This window comes from Lycium barbarum, chromosome 10 (genome assembly GCF_019175385.1).
Source record: "Lycium barbarum isolate Lr01 chromosome 10, ASM1917538v2, whole genome shotgun sequence".
Taxonomy (NCBI): domain Eukaryota; kingdom Viridiplantae; phylum Streptophyta; class Magnoliopsida; order Solanales; family Solanaceae; genus Lycium; species Lycium barbarum.
This window is the reverse complement of record NC_083346.1, coordinates 66,829,384-66,842,540: the sequence shown is the minus strand read 5'-3', so window position 1 is coordinate 66,842,540 and position 13,157 is coordinate 66,829,384.

Sequence of the window (13,157 nt, the reverse complement as noted above, 5' to 3'; positions counted from 1 at the left end):
CGTTCTAATCCGTTAAAACTCTAAATAAACTTGTTAACAATGAAAAAGGGACCTTACTCTTAGCGTAAGTATGCAGCAACCACGTCAACACTCTTCTTCTTGTCTGATTTTTAGCTCAAATTGAAGGCAACGCAACGTACAACACTTTTCTCTTCATGAGCTTCGGGATTCGGGGCTCAGATTTTTATCAAAACTTTGATTTTCTCTCTAAGGCTTTCCTCCCTCTCTCTCTAGACTTTTCTGGGTCTTTTTGGTCTGGATTGGGCTCAAGGGTCCTTCTTCAGTTGTGTTTAAATTCACGTATATTGTCCATATAACTTATCATATGTCCTTTATAAAAATCCCATCATGCGGTCCCCACCTCAGCTTATGGTTACGAGGGCTATATATCTTTTAACGTATTATTCCAATCATATTGTACGAATTCCGAATATCATACTCATGCTACTATAGTAGAATTTCATTCTTTATACTTGTGATATTTGCTCCTCCTCGAGCTCACATTAAGCCGTCTGTAGCCTTAGTAACACGAAATTTTCTGGGGTGTAACATTTCTTTCCCATGAGATGTGTCTCTATAACGACATAACTGCGGATCTTCGCACTGCCGTTCTTTCACTTCCATATCTAAGGAATAAATTGTGGAATCATTTATACTAATCCCGGCATCGCCCGAATCAATTACACGCACTCCAATATTAGCCAATCAATGAAGTTCTTGAACCATCTCTTTCCTTTCCGGAGGGACTTCACATAAACTGCCCATTGATCAGCGGCTAAGTGCATCGGCTACTACATTCGCCTTCCCGGGGTGGTATAAAATGTTAACATCATAATCTTTTAATAATTCTAACCACCGCCTCTGTCGCAGGTTCAACTCTTTTTGCTTGAAGATGTACTGAAGACTTTTGTGATCTGTATAGATATCAACGTGCACACCGTACAAATAATGTCTCCACATTTTTAAGGCATGAATGACCGCAACTAGTTCGAGATCATGAGTTGGATAATTCTTCTCATGTTTCTGCAATTGTCTCGAAGCATATGCAATAACCTTACCATGCTGCATCAATACACATCTCAATCCGACACCGGAAGCGTCACAATACACAACATTGCCATCTGGCCCTTCTGGAAGTGTTAGAACCGGGGCTGAGGTCAACCTGCTTTTCAACTCTTGGAAACTGCGCTCACAGGCCTCATCCCATTGAAACTTTGCTGACTTCTGGGTTATCTTCGTCAATGGGGCTGAAATAGACGAAAAGCCCTCTACGAACCTTCGATAATAACCTGCCAAACCCAGAAAACTACGGACTTCTGTGGGCGTCGTAGGCCTTGGCCAAGTCTTCACAGCTTCAATTTTCTGGGTGTCGACTCGAATACCATCATTTGAAATGACATGGCCTAGGAATGTCACAGAAATCAGCCAGAACTCACACTTTGAAAATGTTGCATACAATTCTCGAGCTCCAAGAATACCAAGAACAATTCTCAGATGATCTGCATGTTCTGATTCTGTGCGAGAATACACCCGAATATCATCAATAAATACTATCACAAATAGATCCAAGAGAGGCCGGAATACATTGTTCATCAAATTCATAAACACAGCCTGAGCATTAGTCAACCCGAACGACATCACTTGAAATTCATAGTGGCCATATCTCGTTCTGAAGGTTGTTTTAGGAATATCTGCTTCTCTCTCTCACTTGATGGTAACCCGACCTCAAATCTATTTTGGAAAACCACTTGGTACATTGCAACTGGTCGAACAAGTCATCAATTCTTGGGAGAGGATATTTGTTCTTTATCGTAACCTTGTTCAATTGCCTATAGTCGATGCACATTCGCAGGGAACCGTCTTTCTTTCTCACAAACAAGACCGGTGCTCCCCATGGTAATGAACTGCGTCTAATGAATCCTTTCTCGAGCAAGTCTCTCAACTGCGCCTTTAGCTCTTTTAATTCCGCCGGGGCCATTCGATAAGGAGGAATGGAAATAGGCTTGGTATCTGGCAACACGTCAATGGCGAAGTCAATCTCTCTTTCTGGAGGAAGTCCTGGAAGTTCGTCTGGAAACACATCTGGGAATTCATTCACTACCGGAACTGACTGGAAAGTCGGCGGCTCTGCCTCGGTGTCGTGAACCCGAACTAGGTGATATATATAACCCTTGGCTATCATCTTCCTTGCCTTGAGGTAGGAAATAAACCTGCCCTTTAGAGATGCTGTATTATCCTTCCATTCAAGCACGGGCTCTCCCGAAAATTGAAATCGAACCACTTTTGTGCGGCAATCAACATTTGCATAACACGAAGCCAATCAATCCATACCCATGATTACATCGAAATCTACCATTTCCAGCTCAATCATATCAGCCTTGGTTTGTCGATCATATATCACAATGACACAATTCTTGTACACTCGTCTTGCTATCACGGGATCACCAACCGAAGTAAGCACCTCAAAGGGTTTAATTGACTCGGGTTTCACCCCAATACAACCAGCAACATATGGAGTAATATAAGAGAATGTATAACTCGGATCTATCAACGCATACACATCACGGGAGAGTATAGACAATATACCTATAACCACATCCGGGGAGGACTCGAGATCCTGCCTTCCGACTAAAACATATACACGGGGCTGAGTGGCACCTGAAGTAGATGCTGCCCCTCGGCCTCTACCTCGGCATGCTGTCATATGGGGAGTCTGCCGCGCTGAGCGTGCTGATGAGGAACCCGTTGCTGAGCCTGTGGGCTGAACCCCACCTTTGCCATATCGCGAGGGACAATCTTGCATCAAATGTCCGGTCTGCCCGCAAACATAGCAACCATTAGTGTCCTGACGACATGGCCCTGAGTGTAATTTGCAGCACCGAATACATTGTGGAACTGGGTGTCTCCCTTAACTATAATCACCCTCAAACTGGGGAACCTGAAGCCCTCGAACTCTGACCCTGTCCCGAGCGAAAGGAGCGGTCAAATCTTCTATCTAGAAATCTGGGAGGTGCGCTAGTCGCTGACTAGCCTGAATGTCGGGAATAAGTCTGCCTCGATCCCCCTCTATAATCACTACCTGTGCCCATAGATCTTGCCCTTTTTCCCTGTCTTCTATCATTGTCGCGATCACCCCGTTGTTATTGTTGTCGCCCCTCCAAATTCTGAGCATGGGCCTGTATTCGGGAAATATCCATCCCGTCTTGCAAGAAAGCGGTCAGACAATCTCTGAATAGATGTGGCCCTAGGCCACTCACAAACCTATGTACCCGGTCTCCCATGTCGGCCACCATAGTCGGAGCATATCTAGCCAAAGAGTTGAATTGCATGCTATACTCCCGGGCACTCATGTTTCCTTGCCTCAAATTCAAAAATCTATCCGCTCTAGCTCGGCGGACCTCAGGTGCCAAATAGTGACGAATAAAAGCATCTACAAACTCTTGCAAAACCGGAGGAGGCGCATTCTCTCCTCTTGATAATACCCAATTGTTGTACCATAACACCGCCACATCCCGGAGTCTATAAGACGCCAACTCCACGGATTCGGTCTCGGAAGCATGGACAATCTTCAATGTCCTAAACATTTCATCAATGAAACTTTGTGGGTCTTCCTCCGGCTTTGAACCGAAGAACTCCGGAGGATTTAGGCTCATAAAATCACGAGCCTTGGTACTTGTTTCCCGGTCACTTGAACCCACATTTTGTCGTTGTGCTTGTGCGGCAACCAATTGTGTCAACAACTGGATGGCCTCGGTATTTGTTGACCTGAAGCAGCCGGCGGAGGAATTGGAGCTGGGGCTCCTCCTTGCTCTTCCACATTAGGCGGTGTAGAAGAAGTATTAGACAAGGCCTCGTTGTGTGATTCACCCTCTTCAATATTCATTGGGGGCTCTCTTTCTACCCGCCTCTTTGTCATAGCCTTGCCCTTCTGGGCGGCTGAAGCTTTTCCCTTTGGCAGCATTCTGAAATCATAACACACTATTAGGGAGGATAAAATCTTATACACGGCTCTATCGCACGATCTCATAGAAGAAAGATAGTCATTTTTCCTAAATGCCCTATAGCCTCTTATTTATTGATGTGGCGCGCTACACACCATAAACAAGACTCTACTAGACACGGCTCGTAGACACTTCCTAGGACCGAACTGCTCTGATACCACTTTTGTCATGACCCGGCTAGGGGTCGCGACGGGTACCCGGGGGTAACCGCCGAGCACCGCTCGTACTAGTACTCCTTAGGCTTATTTAACAATCATTTATCAGATTCATGCTCGATTTATAAGAAAACCCGTTTTCCTTTAGGAACATAATGTTTTTATACACATGAGCCCTTAAGCTAGCAAAATAATATATATGTATATATTTACACAATGACCACGCCATGAGACCGCATGACCCACATTGAGTATCTACGAGCCTCTATGAGATGACATTTACAATTGTACATAAAAGAATAATCATATGCACCTCTAGGACAATGGGGTGCTTTCAGTCAGCTAACAGCCTCTAAGAATCTGGAGCAAGATCTCCTCCCTGTCTACCTGTGGGCATGAACACAGCGTCCAAAGAAAACGAACGTCAGTACGAATATTGTACTGAGTATGTAAGGCAGGAATGAAATAAACAAACATAATAGGAAGATCATGAGTCGAGCGGCAAAGGAATAACCTGCACAAGTGTCATAGGTAATCGCATTACTTACATATATCACATTTTACATAATCATAGTATACATGTCATCACATCATTTAAATCATCTCATCATAGTCCTCGTCATTAACCCGCGTCCAGGTAACCATCATATGCCGCCCACTAGTGGTGATCATGCCCGGCCCTCTAGGCTCGGTGTAACATCGCAACCCGCCTTAGCGGTGACATGCCCGGCCATCTAGGCATGGTGGAATCATATGCAGCCCGCCTTAGCGGTGACATACCCGGCCATCGTGGCGCGATGGAATTATATCATCACAAAATCAATCATAACACATCACTCTTACACATCTCATACCATAGCATCATGTTATCATTTCTTCGTATTCCATGCATCCCATAGTCGTATTACAAGTTAGCATTATTTATCATCTTATTGTCATAGCATACATTAGCGTTAGGAGCATACATTAGGCTTTAAGGCAATCACACTATGTCGGGGTGACGTAAGGTCTTGAACCCCCGATTGTATTATGAAAATTTCATGGGTATCATGCCTCGCCTTGAAGGAAATAAGGCATAAGGCGAGAGATAAAAATAATAACATCATTAGCATTGTAGGAACATCGTGCCACAATTTCTTGAATCTCTATACTCTAGCTCATTGTCATTATTATCATGCTTACAGGTGATTCGATATATAAAAGGACTCATAAGCTTCATCTTATAGAAGGATTATGGAAAACATGAAGGATTCATGCCTTTTGAAAGAAGAGTTAAGCCTCACATACCTTTCTCGTTTAAGCAATCTAGCATTCGCTTATTCTCCTTCAATGTCACGTCTTTACCTTCAAAAGAGGATTCGTACTAACGTTAGTTAATCAATTATAAGAATGCACTACTATTTCTAGAGACAATTGGGCAGCACTTCCTTTTTTTACACTACTTTTCCCATATTCCATATCAACTGCCAACACCCACAACAACAACTACAATATAGCAATCAACAATCATAATTCATATACAATGACCATGATCCACCATTTCTCTTCATTTTTACCACCTTTATGGTTTTGGGTTCGCTATCGTATTTTTTCATGTATCACACTTATCTCATGGTCTACATGTCGTTTATAACGCATTCATACTCACAACACACCAACATTCATGATTCAATTCAACTACCATTCACTCATGGCACTATTCACTCATTTTTGACCCATTTGCTATGCTTTTCTACAATTCGAGTATCTTAACCTTCCAATACCTTAAACAACATGAAATGGTCATGAAACTTACCTTGAATGATGGTGGAACAAGCCTTGAGTAGAGTCTCTACTCTAGCACCAAAATCCTACTTCACCTCTTTTGGTTTTCTTTGAGGAAGATGAACTTGAGCTAGGTATCACACTCCTGTTTTCATGAATTTGGCGTTGTTGATCTTGATTTTTCCTTGATTCTTTTGAATTCTTGTGGATGAAGTGTTTTGGAGTATTCTAGAGAATTCTTGAATTGTGAAGATGAGAAATGAAATGAAATGAGCGTGGGGTCCCTTATACTTAACTTAAAAATCTGATTCTTGTGAACAGTAGTCGGGATGCATAGTGTCCTAAACCTAGTTTACGGGCCGTATTCTGGATTACGGTCCGTCTTCCACGACCGTATTTAAGCATATCTGAGACAGAAAGGTTTGATGTAGGCCATGGTGTTTTACGGTCGCAGTTTACGGGCCGTATTTTGATTTACGGTCCGTATTCTGAGTCGTATTTAACCATTTCAACATTTGACAGAAAGTTGAAGTTTTGATAGTTGGAGGACGATGGCACTTTACGGTCCGTAAATCACTTTACGGGTTGTATTGTGTTTTACGACCACTGGGTCGCAATGCAAATCTGCAACCTTCGCGTTTTCAAAACTCATTGGTAGTCATTCCCTTCTTAGTAAAACATCATACACTCATACTCTTCGTTGGTCTATTCATTGTATGCTCACGGAAAATGTTCCGAGGTGTCACACAAGTAATGACGAACGAAAGCATCTACGAATTCTTGCCAAACCGGAAGAGGTGCATTCTCTCCTCTTGATAATACCCAGTTATTATACCATAAGACTGCCACATCCCGGAGTCTATAAGATGGCAACTCCACGGATTCCGTTTCGGAGGCATGGACAATCCTTAACGTCCTCAACATCTAATCAATGAAACCTTGCGGGTCTTCATCCGGCTTTGACCCGAAAAACTCCGGAGGATTTAGACTCATAAAATCACGGGCTCTGGTACTAGCTGCCCGATCACTTGAACTCACATTTTGCCGCTGTGCCTGTGCGGCAACTAATTGTGTCAATAAGTGTATGGCCTCGGTCACTTGTTGACCCAAAGCAACCGGTGGAGGAATAGGAGCTGGAGCTCCTCCTTGTTCTCCCATATTAGGCGGGGTAGAAGAAGTATTAGGTAAGGCCTCATTATGTGATTCGCCTTCTTATATATTCAACGGAGGCACTCATTCTACCCTCCTCTTTATCGTAGTCTTGCCCTTCTGGGCGGCTGTAGCTTTTCCCTTTGGCGGCATTCTGAAATCACAACACACTATTAGGGAGGATAAAATCTTATACATGGCTGTCACGACCCGACTAGGGGGCCGCGACGGGCACCCGGTGCTATTCCACCCGGGCACCCCCTTGACATACTTTCACATGACATCTAGGTGAGCCATAAATCAAATCATGCATTCTAATCATCCATCATACTAGTCCCTTTGGATGGCAACATTTCTTATATCATCATAGGCATCTATGCCGCATTAATGTCCATGGGCCGACGAGGCCGACAAAATGATATACAAAATATAGGCCGACAAGGCCAAACACATCTAACAACATACACATGTCTACGAGCCTCTAAGAAGGGTATAACATATCACATGAGCGGGACAGGACCCCGCTATGCCCATAAATATGTACACAAAAGAATCTATTCCAAAAGCTGCGGCTCCGGATGAGATGGAGCTCCGCAATGTAGTCCCTGAATAACGAAGCTATGGATCGAGTCTATCTCCCTGGCCACCTGCGGGCATGACGCAGCGTCCACAAATAAAAGGATGTTAGTACGAAAAATGTACTGAGTATGTAAATCATGATCAACATCAATAAGAAAGCGTAATAGACAGCATAAACGATAACATAAGATGGGAGATAATAATATCATTGTCATAGCACTTACTTGCTTTCCATAGGGACATTCCATTTCCATCATGTATCCGTATACAAAATATTGTTCATTCGTATTCACACTCCTATTCATATCGTCTACATTTCATATACATTGCTTATACATAGCCTTTGCACAACATTTACATATCCTTAGAATATTCGGACTCATATTGATGTCATATATATATACATACTTATAGCCTTTATATAGCGTACCCGACCATGAAGGATCGGTGTTTCATACATACTTGGCCAACCAAGGCTCAAGGTTATACATACCTGGCCCTACCAAGGCATCAGGTTTACCCGTACCTTCTGCAGAAGTGCGCGCGCGTTATGTAGTCGTATACATACTCTATACATATTCATATACATACATTCTACCCGCCATCATAAGCTCGGGGTCTTATCATAGCCTTTCATAGGCACACATACATACAATAGCCCATAGGCATCTTAATCATCACATTATTCTCATCATTATTATTATCATTATCACTATCTTCGTTGTTATCATTACATCTATCTTAGAGGCCTACTCGTCATACGATGAACTTAGTACTATCGTAGCACATCAAGCATCGTGAGCTTATTAGCTCGGAAGGTCAATAATTTGAAGAAATCATAGACTTATAGAAGATTTAGACGTTAGGACAAAGAACCATGCCTTATGAAAGAAGGGTTCGCCCTACATACCTTTTCGTTGAACTATTCTACATTGCACGTACTCCTTCGATGCTCACGTCTCTACCTTCATTAAGGTCATACTATCATTAGAATCGATAACTAGCACACATGGCTAAAGCTAGAGAAAATCGGACGGCATTTCCTTTATTTACATGACATTCGTCCATATCGTAATTCAACTCCCAAACGTCAATAATACATTCACAATATCATAACAATGGCCATTAATCATTCACATTACCCACATTATCTAGATTTCTCAATTCGCTCCTAATTCGCCCATATTCATGGTCATGTTACCCGAATTCGTTCATTCATGTAAAATGCCCATTTTCATGATCTTAACATCATTTATAACACATTCATATCACAACATAACAACAATCATGATTCAATTCAAACTATTTCTCAAAACGTCACTATTCATCATTCATGACCCATTTTCCTATACTCACCCAATGTCCAATCATTTTAACTCTAAAATACCTTAAACAACATATAAATGTCATGAATCTTACCTTATATGATGTAGGAACAATCCTTGGTTGATAATACTTCACTTGAGCAAAAACCCTAGTTTATCTCCAAGAGATTTCTTGACTTGAATGGTCCTTAATGGGTTTGCTTACACTTGATTCACTTGTTTTATGTTGTTGATCACTAAATATCCTTGAAAACTTGTGGAACATATGTAGAGAGATGTTTTAGAGAGAAGGGGTGTGAAGTTGAAGTGAAATGAATAACACTTGGCCTCTTCATTTATTGATCCAAAACTGTCCCGACCAAATATACGGACCAACATATGGTCCGTATAAATTGTACGGGCCGTATGTTTGGTCGTACATTTGGTCCAGAAACATTTTCCTTGCTGGGCTGGTTATACGGTCCCAAACATATGGACCGTATAAATTATACGGCCAGTATGTTTGGCCGTATAACTCCTAGGGGTTCCGAAGTTCGTTTTGTCGATTCGTTTAAACTCCAATCCTTATGGAACCTTCTTAAAACTTGTTCAACACTCCAATACCAATCTAAGGGATGTCATCACTCTTCCCCAAGACATGCTTAAAGCCTCGCTAACCCATTACTTGTATTTCCTTTCCAATACTTATCAAATACTTTGCCTTCTCTTGGTATTCCTCTTCCCCCATCTCTAACATCTTTGAAATCTTATCTAGAGTTCGTCGAGCGTCATCGCTTACTCATGAATATATCGTATACTCGTACTCATCACTAGTCCATTCACTTATGCATTCACGGAAGATTTTCCGAGGTGTAACATTCTCCCCCCCCCCCCCCCCCCTAAGAACATTCGTCCTCGAATGTTAAAGTCTTCGGGGATGAAATAAACAACCCCTATCACAACAACCCACAATAACAATGCCTCACAAGGCCACAACATAAGAGCAATAGAATTTGGCCACACACGACCCAAAAGCATAAAAGGAAAAACATACATACCTTGTGATCTTGACGTCTCATCTTGGATCTCTTCCAAGGGCTGAAATAAATGTGGGTATCTGGATCGCATACTCTCTTATGCTTCCCATGTCATTTATTCTCGTTTACTACTTCTCCATAAAACCTTAACTGAGGCCACTTCTTTGTTTCTAAGCCTCCGTACTTGCCTATCTAGTATGGCAATGGGTATTTTTTCATAAGTCAATTTCTCTGTCACTTGTACATCATTTGCTGGGACGATCCTCGTAGGATCTCCAACGCATTTTCAAAGCATCGAGACATGGAACACCGGATGAACGGACTCTAACTCCTGAGGTAAATCCAGCTCATAGGCCACTTTGCCTATTTTTTGCACAATCTCATATGGCCCAATGTATCGGGGAATAAGCTTCCCCTTTTTGCCAAATCTCATCACGCCTTTCATTGGCGACACTTTCAGAAATACCCAATCCTTCACTTGGAACTCTAAGTCCCTTTGAAGATTATCCGCATAGGACTTTTGACGACTTTGAGCTGCCAACAACCGATCTTGTATGAGCTTAACTTTCTCTGTGGCTTGCTGGACCAAGTCTGGCCCTATCAATTTAGCTTCTCCAGTTTCAAACCACCCAATTAGGGATCTACACTTTCGCCCATACAAAGCTTCATACGGTGCCATTTGAATGCTAGAATGATAACTATTATTGTAATAAAATTCAATGAGTGGAAAATGATCATCCCAATTACCTCCAAAATCTATCATACATGCCCGTAACATGTCTTCAAGAGTCTGAATAGTACGTTCAGCTTGTCCGTCGGTTTGTGAATGAAATGTCGTGCTAAGGCTCACTTGGGTCCCTAAACCCTCTTGGAAAGACTCCCAAAATTTAGCTGTAAACTGAGTCCCTCTATCAGAGATAATCGATACTGGAACACCATGAAGTCTCACTATCTCTTTAACATACAACCTTGCATAATCTTCTGCCACATATGTCGTTCTGACGGGTAAGAAATGAGTTGACTTTGTGAGTCTATCGACAATCACCCATATAGAATCATACTTACGTCGATAATGGGGTAAGCCTGTGATGAATCTATATTAATCACTTCCCACTTCCAAGTTGGGATTTCTATAGCTTGCAACAATCCACCCGGCTTTTAGTGCTCGATTTTCACTTGTTGACAGTTGGGACATTGAGCCAAAAATTCTGCTATATCTTTCTTCATCCCATTCCACCAATATATAGACTTGAGATCATGATACATTTTCGTCGCTCCGGGGTGAACAGAATAACGGGAACAATGAGCTTCTCTAAAAATCTGGTGGCCTAGACCTGCCACATCGGGAACACATAATCTGCCTCGACATCGAAGAACTCCGTCTCCTGAAATATCAAATGATGACTCCTCTTTCCGAGGGAGCGTATCTCTGTAATGCATTAGCATGGAATCCTCATATTTTCACTCTTTCACTTCTGCCATTAGCGACGAGACTGCTGAATTCTGAATTGTAGTTCCCCTGCTGCCTGAGTCCACCACTCGAACTCTTAGGCTAGCTAACTGCTGGAGCTCACGAGCCATTTCTCTCTTCTCTGGTCGTACATCACATAAACTTCCCATAGATCTGCGGCTAAGAGCACCAACTACAACATTCGCCTTTCCGGGGTCATACAAGATATCAACATCATAATCTTTTAGCAATTCTAACCATCGTCGTTGCCGCAAATTCAACTCTTTCTGCCTGAAGATATACTGAAGGCTCTTATGATCGGTATAAATATCCACATGGACACCATATAAATAATGTCTCCATATCTTTAAAGCATGAACCACTGCGGCCAATTCTAGATCGTGGGTCGGATAATTCTGCTCATGTTTCCGCAGTTGCCTTGAAGCATATGCAACCACTTTACCGTGCTGCATCAATACACAACCTAGCCCAACACCTGAAGCATCACAATAAACAACATATCCTTCCAATCCCTCTGGAAGTGTCAAGACTGGTGCAGAAGTCAATCTATCTTTCAACTTTGTGAGTGGTGCTGAAATCGAAGAGAAACCTTCAACAAATCTCCTGTAATAACCTGCTAAGCCTAGAAAGCTACGAACCTCTGTAGGAGTTGTGGGCCTTGGCCAAGTTTTCACGGCCTCAATCTTTTGACTATCCACTCGAATCCTATCGGCTGCAACAATATGCCCCAGAAATGTCACTGAGTTCAACCAAAACTCACATTTGGAAAACTTTGCAAACAATTCTCGAGTTCGAAGAACTCCAAGGACAATATGCAAATGATCCGCATGCTCTGCCTCGGATCTAGAATACACCAAGATATCATCGATGAATACAATCACGAACAAATCCAGAAAGGGCCTGAACATATTGTTCATCAAATCCATAAACACCGCCGGTGCATTAGTTAGCCCAAATGACATTACCCAGAACTCAAAATGACCATATCTTGTTCTGAAGGCTGTCTTAGGGATATCTTTCTCCCTAACTCTCACTTGATGATACCCGGACCTCAAATCAATCTTTCAAAACCATTTGGTACCTTGTAATTAATCAAATAAGTCATCAATCCTCAGAAGAGGATATTTATTCTTAATCGTCACCTTATTCAATTGCCGATAGTCAATGCACATTCTCAAAGAGCCATCTTTCTTTCGGACAAACAATACGGGTGCTACCCACGGGGACGAACTAGGCCTAATAAAGCCTTTATCAAGCAAATCTTTCAATTACTCCTTCAACTCCTTCAATTCTGCAGGTGCCATTCTATAAGGAGAGATAGATGTAGGCTTAGTGTCTGGCAACACCTCAATAGCAAAGTCAATCTCCCGCTCAGGAGGAAGGCCTGGAAGCTCTTCCGGGAACACATCCGAAAATTCATTTACTACAGGGACTAACTGAAGAGTCGGCGATTCAACTTCTATATCTTGAACTCGCACTAGATGATAAATACATCCTTTTGTGATCATCTTCCTTGCCTTTAGATAGGAAATAAACCTACCCTTTAGCGAAGCCGTATTCCCTTTCCATTCTAAAACAGGTTCTCCCGGAAACTGGAAACGAACCATCTTCATCATACAATCAACATTGGCATAACAAGAAGCCAACCAATCCATGCCCATAATAACATCAAAATCTACCATCTTTAGTTCATGCAA